This window comes from Symphalangus syndactylus, chromosome 19 (genome assembly GCF_028878055.3).
Source record: "Symphalangus syndactylus isolate Jambi chromosome 19, NHGRI_mSymSyn1-v2.1_pri, whole genome shotgun sequence".
NCBI lineage: Eukaryota > Metazoa > Chordata > Mammalia > Primates > Hylobatidae > Symphalangus > Symphalangus syndactylus.
Window position 1 is genome coordinate 62,392,353 of NC_072434.2, and position 15,370 is coordinate 62,407,722.

Below are 15,370 nucleotides of genomic sequence, written 5' to 3' on the forward strand. Positions count from 1 at the left end.
TTCTCAGGTAGTAGGTTGGAAACAGAGATTTGGGGTTACCTAAAGAGTGTGGTGCCCTGAGTGCTTCTGACTGGGTCTTTTTATGAATGAGAAGATCCATGTCATAGTGTCCTTTCCAAGCATATTTGAAAAGCGAGCATTTGGCAGTGCACATGCTTGTTTTGGGCCAGGTAAGAATTTTTATACCCTTCACTCTTCACAGTTGATTACATGATTGTGGATTTCAAAAACTGTACACTTCCTTTTTTTCCATGTTTATACATAAGTCAATATTAATGTTTAAGTTCACTTCTTGTTTGGAAGCAAGGCACATATAGTAAGAGTAATGTGTGTCATTTTTTCAGTCTCTTGGAAGCTAAATAATTCTTTCCCTTCTCTGGACTATATTTTCTAAAGATATTTCTTGTTTCACCGATAAAAATAATCACGGAGGACTTTTGCCCCCTAAGGTGTTATTTTGATCTTGGGAATTAAGCTCTAATTGAGCAGCTGAGAAAGATCCTGCTATAAATGTTAATGATGAAGCCAGCTTTTCTAATGAACTCCAGCTGATAAGGGGGAAGGAGGAAGGAAAACGGAAACAGCAAGAGGTATTGGGAGATGAGATGCATAGAGAGATAAATAGTATCCCCAATATTCATGTCCACCTGCAACCTTAGAATGTGACTTCTTTGGAAATAGGGTCTTTTGCAGATATAATTAATTAGCAATCTCAAAATGAAATCATCCCGGACATAGTGTGGGCCCTAAATCCAATGGCAGGGCCTTATAAAAAGAGAGGACACAGAGAGACACAAGGAGGAGACAGCCATATGAAGATGAAGACAGAGATAGGAGTTATGCCACCACAAGCTGAGAAATGCACAGGGTCACCACAAGCTGGAGGAGGCAAGGAAGGTGTCTTCCCTGGAGCCTTCAGTTGGAGCATGACCCTGCTGAGACCTTGACTTTGAACTTCTAGAATCTAGAACTGCGAGAGAATAAATTTCTATTGTTTTAAGCCACCAAGTTTGTTATGACAGCTGTAAGAAACTAATAAAGGCTGTATTTTTCAAATTCAGTAATTGCTTATCAAATATCGACTGTTTGCCAGGCACTGTGCTAGGGGCTGAGTATACAGTAATGAATAAGATAGACATTAAACCAATGGACTACTTATGCTACTGTGAGAATATAAAATAAGGGTATAGTTGTTTGAGAATTTGAGGAAGATTTTGCCCTAAGTAAGGCAAAGTATGGGTAGGAGTGTCCAGATGTATAGGATTATCCAGGTGAACAGGAGGCTGCAGACCATTACAGTAGAGGAAACCTGCACATTCTAAGGAAAGTACCAAAAATCTGAGATATTTGGCTGCACCAATTGAGAAAATGTATCTTGCCCACGATGTTTGGGAGAGCAGTGATGCAGGATGATGATGCAGGAGAGGCAATTGGGAAGGACCTCACGTAAGTCCTTGTAGGGTACCTTCAATATTAGATACTTTATTATAAGGGCAATCACAAGCCTTCTGAAGTATTTTTGGAAGGGTATAATGGGATTCAGGTCATTTTTAAGAGGTCACTCTGGTTACTCTGTAGAGAAGGAATTGGAGGAAGGCAAGAGTGATTACAAGGTAATCACATAAGAAGTCAGTGCGGGGGTCCATGTCATTAGTGGAGATTGTAAGGATGTAGGTGGATTTAAGATACATTTGGAGGATAGGCATTATATTTGATGTATAGGGGAAGAAGTGAAATAGAGAGATAGCAAAAATATACTACATGCTGAGCAGAAAAACTCAAAGAGGAACATGTTTTGTGGAGACAATGACCCTGAATTTACTTTTGGGTTTGTTCTTAGAAGTGTCTTTGAGACATCTAAGTAGAGATGTAATGTTTGTCATCAAATATACAGTTATAAATTGAGACACTCTCTCTGGCCTGAAGATATAAATGCTAAGTCATCTGAATTGGGTTGTATTTGAAGCAATGGAAATGAAAGACATCACCTAGGAAGAATATATAGAGAGAGGAGAGAACTAAGAAACAGAAGTGCCCCTAAAAGACACAGAGATGGACTTTTAAAAAGAAAAAAATGGCAGGAAATAGCAGAGGAAAACTATCTGAGGAAGCTAAGGAAAATAAGTGCCTTAAGGAGAAAATAGGTCAAACGCCAATGGGTATCTTAGTAAGGTGACAATGAAAAATGTACCCTGTATTTGGCAATGGAGAGCATTAGTGATCTTACCAAAAACTATTGAAGTGGACTACGGTGGGCAGAGGTGGAGGACGGGGTGCCCATAGATCACAGGAATGAGGAATTCTGAGGGAGCAAACGATGCCCAGTCAGAATCCAATGCTCATCTCCACCTCAGTGTCTTGGTTTTACAAACAGCCTCAGAAGCACTTCTCAGTGGCCTGACATTGGGTTTCTACGCTCTGGTAGAATGAAAGCTTGAAATAAAGATTATGTTCAATTGTGTAAAAAGGAAGTCACCTCTCTTCATACACCTTAGGACACTGAGATTCATCTTGTTGCAATGAAGTGAGTTGATGAAGCATTGCAGTAGAAGAGGAGGAGATGAGCCATCATGGAAAGAGAAGAAATAAGCAACACATTCAACCCTGGTGAAAAAATTCATTCAGACTCTCCAGCAGAGGTAGACAGGCTAGAAGTCTTTTTGCAGGATTTGTATTTTATGCAGCAAGTTTGGTGACCAGCTCTCTTACAGAACTTAAGATCTAGAAATTAGTATCTGCTTCTCCCACCCACTCACTTAAGCTAAGTCCAAGTAATGTGTTTTTTTAATTATTATTATACTTTAAGTTCTGGGGTACATGTGCACAACATGCAGGCTTGTTACATAGGTATACACGTGCCATGGTGGTTTGCTGCACCCATCAACCCATCATCTACATTAGGTATATCTCCTAATGGTATCCCTCCCCTAGCTCCCACCCCCCGACAAGCCCCAGTATGTGATATTCCTCTCCCTGTGTTCATGTCTTCTCATTGTTTAATTCCCACTTATGAGTGAGAACATGCGGTGTTTGGTTTTCTGTTCTTGTGTTTGCTGAGAATGATAGCTTCCAGCTTCATCCATTTCCCCGCAAAGGACATGAACTTATATTTTTGTGGCTTCATAGTATTCCATGGTGTATATGTGCCACATTTTCTTTATCCAGTCCATCACTGATGGATATTTGGGTTGGTTCGAAGTCTTTGCTATTGTGAGTAGTGCCACAATAAACATACGTGTGCATGTGTCTTTATAGTAGTGTCTGATATTCAAATGTCTGTTGTTCAAATGTCAAATGTCAAGTGTCTGATATTCAAATGATGGAGGGGAATCTCTGAGCCACCTAATCTCTAATGTTCCTTCAACACAAGCATTTTAAGTTTCAAAGAGGATAGACATAATGGCTACGTCTGCTTCAGTGTCTTGATAAAAGCTGATTCCAGTTCATGTCTGATCTTTCAGATGTCAGTCCCCAATTATTAGTGTGGGTTTCCGATTTCATTTCCAAATAAAATTCAACAACTACCTAAATGGACTGGAACTGAATCCAAGAAAGCTTGATCAAAGCCATGTCTTAAGAAGACATTTTCACAACAAAATCCAAAGTCTTGGATCTTTAAGGATTTGAATGTCATGAGCTTTCTTTAATATATGCATTTTAGTTAAAAATATGTATTTCTAAAGCAAATCATCTCATTTTGATAACAGATATCCTTTCCAAGTCCTTTGACTTTTGCAAGAAAAAGTGGTTTTTTCCTAAGCTTGACCCCAAAATTGAATATTTTCCCTCTTTTTTGTTTCATATGTATTTGCTATATCAAAAGTAAGTATTTCATAGTCAATGCAGACAGCAACCCGCGGGAGACATGATGTGACCACAGAGATGGAGGGAATGGCATCTGACGCAGATATCATTATAACTGGCAGGTAAAGATTACGCCCAGTACCCTTACCAAGGAGGAAGCCAGTTTTGGGGAGGAATGTGCCCAAAAGCACAAAGGGCTGAGCTGGAGAAAGAAGCAGCAGCCCAGCAACATACAGGGGAGGAAAAGGCTGTGTCTACATAGGCAATTCGCTTTAGGTCGCTTTAATATCTTATTTGATTCTCACAACACCTTGTGAGGTAGTACCATTTATTATTTCCATTTTCGAGATTATTAGACCAAATCTTCAAGGAATTAAGGTACACAGCTAGAAAAGAGGACTGGTGAGACTTGAATCCAGGTCATTCTGATTATTTTCTTACTGATAATTCCTAAACGTACATGTAGGTTCTCTGAACTAATTATTTATGTTCTTCAATGCCTGCATCTCTGTGGGCATATGATAGCTTTCCTATCCCTGACTAGCACAATTGTAAGAGCTAACCTGTGGAAAACTGATATTGGTTTTATTTACTAGCATAAAAGACAGGGCTTATATTTGTCTCTCTTTTTAGTGAAAGGGAAAAACAGCACAAATAGAGTCTCATTCACATACTTCATATGGAATTTTCAAGCCAAGTAGACATTTCTCAAATGCAAATAGTAATAGTACTTACCTCACAAGGCAGTTGTGTTTTAATGAGACCATGAATTTACCTAATATAATACTTGTAATATCATATGTACTCAATCAATATTGGTCATATTATTTTGACCATTGCTATTATTATCTGCCATATAACATATATTTAAAGGTTATAATTTTTAAACTAAAAATTTATTGGTGGTATTATAGATTTCAGCTCTATTATGAATATTTGAATACACATTTTCAAACTATGTTAAATCTTTCTTGACTTGGAATAATTTGTAATGAAAGAAATAATCAGGGAGATGTTTCTCTTAGATCTGGGTTTTAAAAGGATAAATCCTTAACCAAATCTCATTTTTTACAGGTATACTCAATCAAATACTTTACAAGTATTGGACAAATTCCCTCTAAAAATTATTTTTGAAGACATGTCTTATAATGCAACATTAGATATTAAATAAATATTGTAATTATGCATTATTTTCTGTTATTTGTTGACAGTAGTTATCCCCATGTTTTGAGTTTCTAAGTGGAGGGACTTTAACATGATGGGACAACTTTTTAGCCCCGCTGGGCTCTGTTACCTCACTCACTCCTCCAAATGATCAGATTGGTGAGTTTTAGACGAGAAAGAGGACTTGATAGCCTATCTCTTTTCACTCCCTGTTCTTTCTCATCTCTGCTCCTCTGTGCCATTGTGGTTACTGCCACAGGTTCTGTCCGTGTGAAGGGGTCCTGAAGACCACAGTTTACGCAGTGGCTGAGTGAGGGCATTAGGGGTCCCATTGTTGCTACACAACCAAGCCACATTCTCCCAAAACTCCTTGTGCCTTGCTCTTTTGTTTCTCTTTCAGTTAGCTCTGAATCCAAGTGGGGATCAAGGGAACCCATTTGGAGCCCCTTAAGTGACCAGCAAATATGTCTTTATTATTTAACTCCTTTGGGGAAACAACACACAAAATAGTTGCTATTGATATCATTTTAATATCTGGACCTCAATAGAAAAAATCAACAATGAAAAGAAATCCTCCTGGCCCTTGAAAAGTTTATATATTTTGCTAGTTTTTACACTTTGATGGTTTATGTATTTTGACAGTTCTGTGGACATCTAATCAGATGTTAGCACTTAAAGAAATAAAACAGATATAGGTACATTATGTGTTTTGATCAAATCCAGCAAACCTTAAGATGTATTTTATAATTCAATTTGCAATTTGAAAGCAGTCTTTTCTTTTAGCCATCCAATGCCAGATTACATAAAATTCATGTATTAGTAATTAAATTATGTCACGTATGTAAAAGTCTTTTATACATTGCAAAAAACATTATGCATATAAAATTGTAAAACATTTTGGTTATAATTATTCCATATGTAACATCCTTTCTCTATTTCTACCTGAGCATTTAACATTCAGGCATAAGCTGGTTTTAGAGGATATGGGACTAGCTGCCTTCTTTTCTGACTCCAGAATAATTCTTACCAAGAAAATTTTTCGAAGTAGAAGTTAAATATTATTCTTGTTTTCTAACTAGCAGTCTTTAACAGACAGAAAAATCAATGCCATTTCCTCAACAGCAAATTATATTCCACTTCTGTACGTTATAGCACTTTTCTTGGAGTTGATAAATAAGAAAAAAATACTGATGGTCATTTAACTTAGAAGGATTTACTTAAATGAACTGACAGAAAGAACTTAACTCTTAAAATAATTGATTTTTCTCTCCATCAGATGAAAAATGTACAATAGAGTAAATGAAAGTCTTTTAAACAAAAGTACTTTTCTATTCATTAAAGGAAACATAAAATACACTTATCCAAGCCTTTGAAAAAAATTACTTGCAGGTTATTAACCTATTTTTAAAGAAAGAATTTTTAAACAGTGTTCAGAGCATTTCCCAACCTGGTATACATTAAAATGGAAAATTTTTCAAACTAAATAAATATTCCTACCCAATGTTTTTGCTATATACCAATGCAGTAAAATAGCTGAATGTATGTAAGTGATTTGAAGATGACAACTCTCATAACAGGAAATGGCAACAGGGAGACCTAGAAAAAATCTATACTGACCTCGCCACCGTTCAACTCCTGTTGGCAGTTATCACTCCAAAGGCGATATCACATAAAAACTTTGCAATCTTTAGTTTAAGTTTCCACAGTAGGGCAAAATCCTATTACCTCTAACCCACCCTCTTAGACATCTATTCTCTTCTCTTCACTTTTGCAAACCACTGACAGTTTCACCTAGGCAAAATGTTTTTCACTCATATTGGTTCTTGTTATCATCCTACCCCAAATCTTTTTTTTTCTTTTTCTTTTTTTTGAGACAAAGTATCGCTCTGTTGCCCAGGCTGGAGTGCAGTGGCGCAATCTGCAACCTCTGCCTCTTGGGTTCAAGCGATTCTCCTGCCTCAGCCTCCCGAGTAGCTGAGATTACAGGCACCCACCACTACACCTGGCTAATTTTTGTATTTTTAGCAGAGACAGGGTTTCACCATGTTGGCCAGGCTGGTCTCGAACTCCTGACCTCAGGGGATCCACTCACCTCAGCCTCCCAAAGTGCTGAGATTACAGGCATGAGCCACCATGCCTGGCCTTTACCCCATATCTTCTCATTATAAATGATCAGTTGTATAAAATGATAAGCTGGTTAATTATGTTTTTCTTAAAGTTAAATTATGTAGCACTCAACTCCATTTGCCATCTCCTACCTTCACTGGTTTAACTAAATTTTTCCATAGCTGAAACCCTATTGGGATTCAAACTGTGCTTTTTAAATTTAATTTTAACATATTTTGAACACTTAGCTTGTTTAAATGTTCTTTAAATCTAGGGATAGAAAAAGATTAGTTGTGAATTCTATAAACATCACCCATAATTTAGAAAATGTATAGAATTTATAGACATGAGTCTATAGTCCCCTATTCCAAAAAAGTTGGTTGAAAAGTTTAAAAAGGAAAAATTCAACTTAATCTTGCCTATTTATACGATGTGAGATGATTAGCATTTGCTTGATATTTTACTATGCTTTACACATGTATCTTGTAGACATGTTCTAGGATAAAAGAAATAGCAAAGAGTTCTTCTAAGATCTCATCAGAGATCAATCCAGAAATTGCTAGATGTTTTATATCAAAGGAAACTTATAAGATCATAACTTTGTTATTGTGCAATCTGCCAAAAAGCAGTGGTTCCCATCCCAGTTTCATCATAGTTTTGGGGCAAGTCCCTAACTTTCTTGGCCCTTGAAGAGGAAGTTCTCATGACTGTCAAATCAAATAATTCTCTAAAATCACTAATTTATTTAAAAATATTTATTCAATATCTATAAAGTGCTAGTGTCATTCCCTTTACCTGGATGTTCTTTCCTTCTCCTTGCATGAACTTTATTCCTACTCATATTTAGGGTAGATGTTAGCGCCTTCATGAAGCCTCTCCCCACCCTTTCTTAAAGGATGGCATGGTAGAATTCCCAGGATAATGTGACTCATTCTACTCAACCAGAATGAGTAGAGTAAGTTGCATTATCCTGGGAATTTCTTCTTTTTTTTTGAATAACACATTTATTGAAATATAATTCATGTATCACAAATTTCATTCATTTAAAGAGTGCAATTCAATAGGTTTTGTATATTCATAACATTATGTGTCGATCACTGTAATTTAATTCTGGACCATTTTCATCATCCCAAAAAGAAACCTCATACCATTATCATGTACTCCCCACTCCCTCTCCCACCCCCCGTCCTAGCAACCACTAATTTACTTTCTGTCTTTATAGATTTGCCTCTTTTGGACATTTTCTAGAATGAAATAAAAATATGTGGGCTTTTGTGTCTGCCTTCTTTTACTTCATTTACTAATGTTTTTAAGGGTCATCCATGCTGTAGCATGTCATTTCTTTTTATGAACAAATAATATTTCATTGTATAGATACACCACATTTTGTTTATTCATTCATCGGTTGAAGGTCATTTGCGTAGTTTCCACTTGTTTTTGGTTACTATGAATAATGCTGCCATGTACATTCACAATGTCAAATCAAATAATTATCTAAATCATTAATTCATTAAAAATATGTGCATGTTTTATGTGGGCATACATTTTCAATTCTTTTGTATACATTCCTAGAGGTAAAATTGCTAGATCATATGGCAACTTCACGTTTAACATTTTATGAACTGCCAAACTGCTGTACAAGTGTCTGTACTATTTTACAATGCCACCAGCAATGGATGAAGTTTCTAATTTCTCCACATCCTTGGCAACACTTGCTATTCTCCATCTTTGTGACTTGAGTCAACCCAGTGAGCATGAAGTGGTATTTCATTGATATAGTTTGAATGTTGTCCCCTCTAAATCTCATGTTGAATTGTAATCCCCAATGTTGTAGGTGGTGTCTGGTGAGGGGTAACTGGATCATGGGGGAGGATCCCTCACGGCTTGGTGCTAACCGTAGTGAGTGAATTCTCATGAGATCTGGTTGTTTAAAAGTGTGTGGCACATCCCCCTACCTCTTGCCCCCACTGTTGCCATGTGAGATGCCTGTTTCCCTTTCAGCATCAGCCATGATTGTAAGCTTCCCGATGGCTTCCCAGAAGCCAAGCAAATGCTGGTGCCATGCTTCTACAGCATGCAGAGCCATGAGCCAATTAAACTTTTCATTACAAATTACCCAGTCTCAGGTATTCCTTTATAGCAAAGCGAAGAACAGCCTAACACACTCAGTGTGGTTTTGATTTGATTTCCCTGATTAATAATGAGTCCCTCTACGTAATTAATGATGCTAAGCATTTTTAATATACACTGGAAGATTCTTAAGTGTGGGTCCCAAATATTATTTATTTTACTATCTCAAGAACCAAATACAAACTGGCATATCGTAGGGATACATTTATAGTAATATTTAGAAAAAGAACGAATACATATTTAATTTTTATCAGTATGTGATGATGAATTTTATGTGTCAACTAGACGGGGTTAAGAAATACCTAGAGAACTGGTAAAGCAGTACTTCTGGGTGTGCCTGTGAGTGTGTTTCCAGAGGAGACTGGAGTGTGGGTCAATAGACCGAATGAGGCAAGTCTGCCCTCAATGGAGCACTATCCAAATGGCTGAGGGCCTGGATAGAACAGCAAGAGCAATTTCTTCTCTCTTTCCTGGAGCTGGAATCCTCCTCTTCTCCTGCCCTTAGATAGAAGAAGACCAGGCTCTCTGGCCTTTGCACGCCAGGCCTTATACCGCAGCCTCCTGGATTCTCAGTCTTCCAGCCGCAGACTGAGAATTATACCATTGGCATCCTGGTTCTGAGGCTTCTGGACTAGGAATGAGCCACACTATCAGCATCCCAGGGTTGCCAGCTTGCAGACAGCCTGTCAAGGGACTTCTCATCCTCCACAATTATGTGAGCCAATTCTCCTAATAAATCACCTGTCTATCTATCTTTATCTATCTATCTATCTACCTATCATCTATCTATCTATCTATCTATCTAGCTATCTTTCTTTCTTTCTTTCCATCTTACTGGTTCTGGCTCTCTGAAGAACCCTGACTAATACAGAATTTGGAACCAGGAAGTGGGGCTTCTGCTATAACAAATATCTGAAAATGTGAAAGTGACTTTGGAACTGGATAATGGGTAGAAGCTAGAAGAATCTGGAGAAGCGAACTAGAAAAAGTCCATATTACCACTAATGAAGCCTTAAGGACAATTCTATGAGGGCTGAGAAGACCAGCTGTAGGAAGTACCTAAATCTTCTTAGGGATTACTTAAGTGGTTGTGATTAGAATGTTGGTAGAAATATAAACAGTAAAGGCCATTCTGATGAGGTCTTAGACAGAAATTAGGAATATCTGTGTGTGTTTGTGTGTGTGTGTGTGTGTGTGTTGTTAAGTGTATGCCCCTTTAAGTCTTCTAATTGTGATTCTCTTTACATTTTATCCTTTCCTTATTGGAATAGTTCCTGTATTTCTACAAAGTCACAATAAAAACATAAAAGTAATTTATTTATTTATTTATTTATTTATGTATTTATGTATTTATTTATTTATTTATTTGAGTTGGAGTCTCGCTCTGTCGCCCAGGCTGGAGTGCAATGGCATGATCTCGGCTCACTGCAAGCTCCATCTCCCAGATCCATGACATTCTCCTGCCTCAACCTCCTGAGTAGCTGGGACTACAGGCGCCCACCACCACGCCCTGCTAATTTTTTGTATTTTTAGTAGAGACAGGGTTTCTCTGTGTTACCCAGGATGTTCTCGATCTCCTGACCTTGTGATCTGCCCATCTCGGCCTCCCAAAGTGCTGGGATTACAGGCATGAGCCACCTCACCCAGCCAAGTAATTTCTTTAAAAAAAAAAAAAGGAAACAAGATAATCAAGTACTCTGAGCACTTTCTTTTATTCTCTTAAATAGAATTTCGAGACCTCTGAAAAATTATATGACTGAAAATAGTGGCTTTGGGAACCAAGTTTGTCACAATTTGGGGGAAGTTTTGGTTTTCTCAGCCAAAAGCTATATTATTCTAGAGTTAAAGTGTTATTATACATCAGCAATAAATTCAGGTAATATATGTCAACACACCTTGACCAGAAATTAGAAATATCTTATTGGAAACCAGAGTAATGGCCATCTGTGTTACAAATTTGCAAAGAACTTGGCTGAATTGTATGTATGTCTTAGGGCATTATGAAAGGTGGAATTGAGCAGTGAACTAGGATATTTCGTGGAAGAAATTTCTGCCCAAATATTGAAGGAGCTGCCTGGCTACTTTTAACTGCATACAGTAAGAAGCAAGAGGAGAGAAGTGATTTAAAGATGAAATTTACAATTAAAAGGCAAGCAAAGCAGAGTTCTCAGCCTGGAGATGTAAAGAGTGAAGGCATCTTGGCCGGGCGCAGTGGCTCACACCTGTAATCCCAGCACTTTGGGAGGCCGAGATGGGCAGATCACGAGGTCAGGAGATCGAGACCATCCTGGCTAACACGATGAAACCCCGTCTCTACTAAAAATACAAAAATTAGCCAGGCGTGGTGGCGAGTGCCTGTAGTCCCAGCTACTCGGGAGGCTGAGGCAGGAGAATGGCACGAACCTGGGAAGGGGAGCTTGCAGTGAGCCGAGATCACGCCACTGCTCTCCAGCCTGGGTGACAAAGCGAGACTCCATCTCAAAAAAAAAAAAAAAAAAAAGAGTGAAGGCATTTTTAGGAGAACAAGGGCCAAACAACCCTTTGACAAAGGGATTAGCATGGATAGAAGTAAGCCAGGTGCTATTCATCAAGACAAAAGGAGAAAGACCCCAAAGTCGTTTCAGAGATCTTCAAGTCTGCCCCTTCCATTACTGGTCCAGAACAGGATCTTGAGGGCAATGTTTCCAGAGAGGTGCCAGTGGGATATCAGTATTTGCTGCCCTGAAATGCTTCGAGTCTCTGCTTCTGTCCTTCCGGCACAGCATTTCTTGGCAATCTCAGCTGTACCTCAAGTGGGCCCAGCTGCAACTTGTGCTCCCACTCCAGAAGATATAAACAGTAGCCTTGGTGGTGTCCATGTGGTGCTAATTCTACAGGTGTGCTAAATGCAAGAGCTGTGAGGCCATAGTAGCCTCCACTTAGATTTCAAAGAATGTCATGGACAGCTTGGAAACGCAGAGTAAAAATGTGGGGTTGGAGCCTCGACAGATAGTCCCCACTAGGGTAATGCCTAGTGGAGCCATGGGGGTAAGGCCATCTCAGAAGCCCCCGAACTGTAGGGTCACCAGCATGCAACTTCATCCCGGGAAACCTGCATGCATGAGATTCCAACCCAGCAGAGCCACTGAGGGGACTGAGCCCAGGAAAGCCACAGGGGCAGGGCTACCTGATGCTTTGGGAGCCCATTCCCACCCTAGTATGCCCAGGATGTGGGGCTTGGAGACAAAGGAGAATATTCTCCAACTTTAAGACTTAATGTTCTCTTTTGGGTTTTGGACTTATGTGGGGGAAGTTATTCCTTCTTTTTAGCCTATTTCTCCCTTTTGAAATGGGAATGTCTATCCTATGCCTGTCCACCTGTTGTCTTTTAGAAGCACATAATTTGTTAATTTCACAGGTTCACAGCTGGAGAGCAATTTGACTCAGAATGAATCATGCCTTATGTCTCACCCATATCTGATTCAGATGAGACTCTGGACTTTGGACTTTTGAGTTGATGATAAAAACAAGTTAAGAAACCCCCACACCAATTAAGGAAACTCATCCTAAAAATTTTGTTCTTTTAGAACCATTCCTGGTACCAATTCTCTATCTTAGTCTGTTTGTGCTGTTATAACAAAGTATCTGAGGCCAGGCTCGGTGGCTCACACCTATAATCCCAGCACTTTGGGAGGCCAAGGTGGGTGGATCATGAGGTCAGGAGATCAAGACTATCCTGGCTAACACGGTGAAACCCTGCCTCTACTAAAAATACAAAAAATTAGCCAGGCGTGGTGGTGGATGCCTGTAGTCTCAGCTACTCAGGAGGCTGAGGCAGGAGAATGGCGTGAACCTGGGAGGTGGAGCTTGCAGTGAGCCGAGATCGCGCCACTGCACTCCAGCCCGGGAGACAGTGAGAGTCCATCTCAAAAAAAAAAAAAAAAATTGAGACTAATTTATAAAGAACAGAGATTTATTTCTTGCAGTTCTAGAGGGTGGAAAGTCCAAGATCAAGGGCCCCACAACTGGGGCTTTTATGCTGCATGATCACATGGAAGAAAGTGAGAAGGCAAGAGAGTGTGAGAGCAAGAGAAGGTAAGGGGGCTATTGGGATGAAATGAATATGGGGTTATTGGGATGAAACGAATGTATTTTTCATGTGAGAAGAACATGAATTTTAAGGGCGGGGGCATGGTTTCTGTGTATGTGTATGGTTTGAATGTGTTTCTCTAAGTTCATGCATTGGAAACTTAATCCCCCAAAAAAACAGTGTTGAGAGGTGGAACCTTTAAGATGCTCTGGCTTCGTGAATGAATTCATGTTATTATCTTGACAGTGGGTTAGTTAACATGGGAGTGGGTTCCTGATAAAAGGATGAGTTCATCCCCCTTACCTCCTAGAACTCTAGGAGGTAGAACTATAAGAAATAAACATCTGTTCTTTATAAATTACCCAGTCTCAGATATTCTGTTATAACAGCAAAAAACAGACTAAGACAGACAATTGGTACCAGGAATGGTTTTAGAAGAACAGAATTTTTAGGATTAGTTTTCTTAATTGGTTTGGGGGTTTCTAGATTTGGCTGCCTAATCTGATTAGACATAAAAGTGCTGAGAACTCTACTTATAATAGTACAGACAGCACTAATAGTTCATGGTATAAACTGTTTATCGGGATACACAAAACATCTGTATTTGATACACCTAACTAACCACTTATAAAAGGCAAGGAGCTTGGTAACTGTGTATATGATACTTTTGAACATTTGTGGAAAACCATAAACAGCCTAAGAGCTTCTAAGTGTGCCCTGAGGGAGAATCTTCTCTCCTGTAGACGCAGGGCAGAAATAGCTGAAAATCAAACACAAGCCCTCATCATGCAGTTGGCTGAATTACAACAAAAGTTGAACTCTCAGTCTCGAAGGCTGTCCACTTAAAGTGAGGGCATTGGTTGGTAAAGAATGAGGTCCCATAAGTCAGAGTGTAATGATGTGGGAAAATCCAGGTGAGGCTGAGACTTCAAGCTCCTAAATTCTGATGAGCATTGTTTGCCAATGCTCTCCATTCCTAGCAGCAGCACATTCCCACCCATAGTGCGATCAGCCTTTCCACCTCTGACAGAGGGGATTAACTCTGTATTTGCCTGAGGAAATGGCAGTGTCCTCCTCTGAGTCAGTTGTCAAGCAAGGCAACGCTGATGCTCCTCAGGACTCAACTCTATCACCCCTCTTTGCTTCTAGATCTATAAAGAGACTCAAGTCCCAGCAGGCCCCTAAGAGTGAGGTACAAAGTGTGGCCCACCAGGAGGTGCACTACACTACAAAGGAAACTACTTGAGTTTTCTAATTTATATAAGCAGAAATCTGGGGAACATATATGGGAATAGATATCAAGGGTGTGGGATAATAGTGGAAGGAACATAAAGTGGGATCAGGCCAAGTTTGTTGGTATGGGCCTACTAAGCTGAGCTTATGCATTTAATGTTGCAGTTCAGGGAGTTAGAAAAGGTGCTAACACTTTGGCTGGTTGGCTAAAACATGGATCAAAAGTTAGCCCACCGTGAGTGAGTAGGAGATGACCTAAACATCCTATCTCCCTGTTTACAATAGAGGAAGGCATGCAAAGGCTTAGGGAGACTGCAATACTAGAGTGGATTTGTCACTTAAAACCTACTCATCCACACATACCTTTCACCAATACTTTGATAAATAGATTTGTAAGGGGGGCCCCAACATCCCTGAAGAGTTCCGTGATTGTTCTTCTCTGAAGACAGGTCCTTGAAGTGAGAATTGCAGTCATTCAATTGAAAAAAAAAATGCAATGGTAATGATTGGATCCCAAGGTGGAAGGGGACAAGCGGCAGCATTCAATCATCCATAACAAGGTGGGCATAGGTGCCGTAATGGACAGCAGAAGCAAAGCAACATTCAGAATAGTCTGACTCATGTAGATTCATATGCTGAATGAATGTGGTGCTGGCTAGTAAATCATGTTGCTCCTAGAAGTGAAATAAAGAATAAACCTACTAAGTTCTTACTTGATTTGTATTGGCAGAAAACTTTCAGGTCAAGTGAACAAGAGTTGAATTCAAATGATAAAAAGAGGGAATCACAGCCCCTCAATCACTTCCTAGACTTGAGCTAGTTTACAGATCCAGAACCCATTGAATGAAGAGGAGGCTGGGTCCC

General features: G+C 39.3%; 1 non-coding gene across 1 annotated transcript; it reads right to left on the reverse strand.

Moving 5' to 3' along the window:
- Positions 1 to 11,023: 11,023 nt before the first annotated feature.
- Positions 11,024 to 11,106, reverse strand: LOC129459079 (small nucleolar RNA SNORD45). Its single transcript, XR_008649887.1, has one exon. It is a non-coding gene; the product is annotated as a small nucleolar RNA SNORD45 (small nucleolar RNA).
- Between the last annotated feature and the right edge of the window lie 4,264 nt (positions 11,107 to 15,370).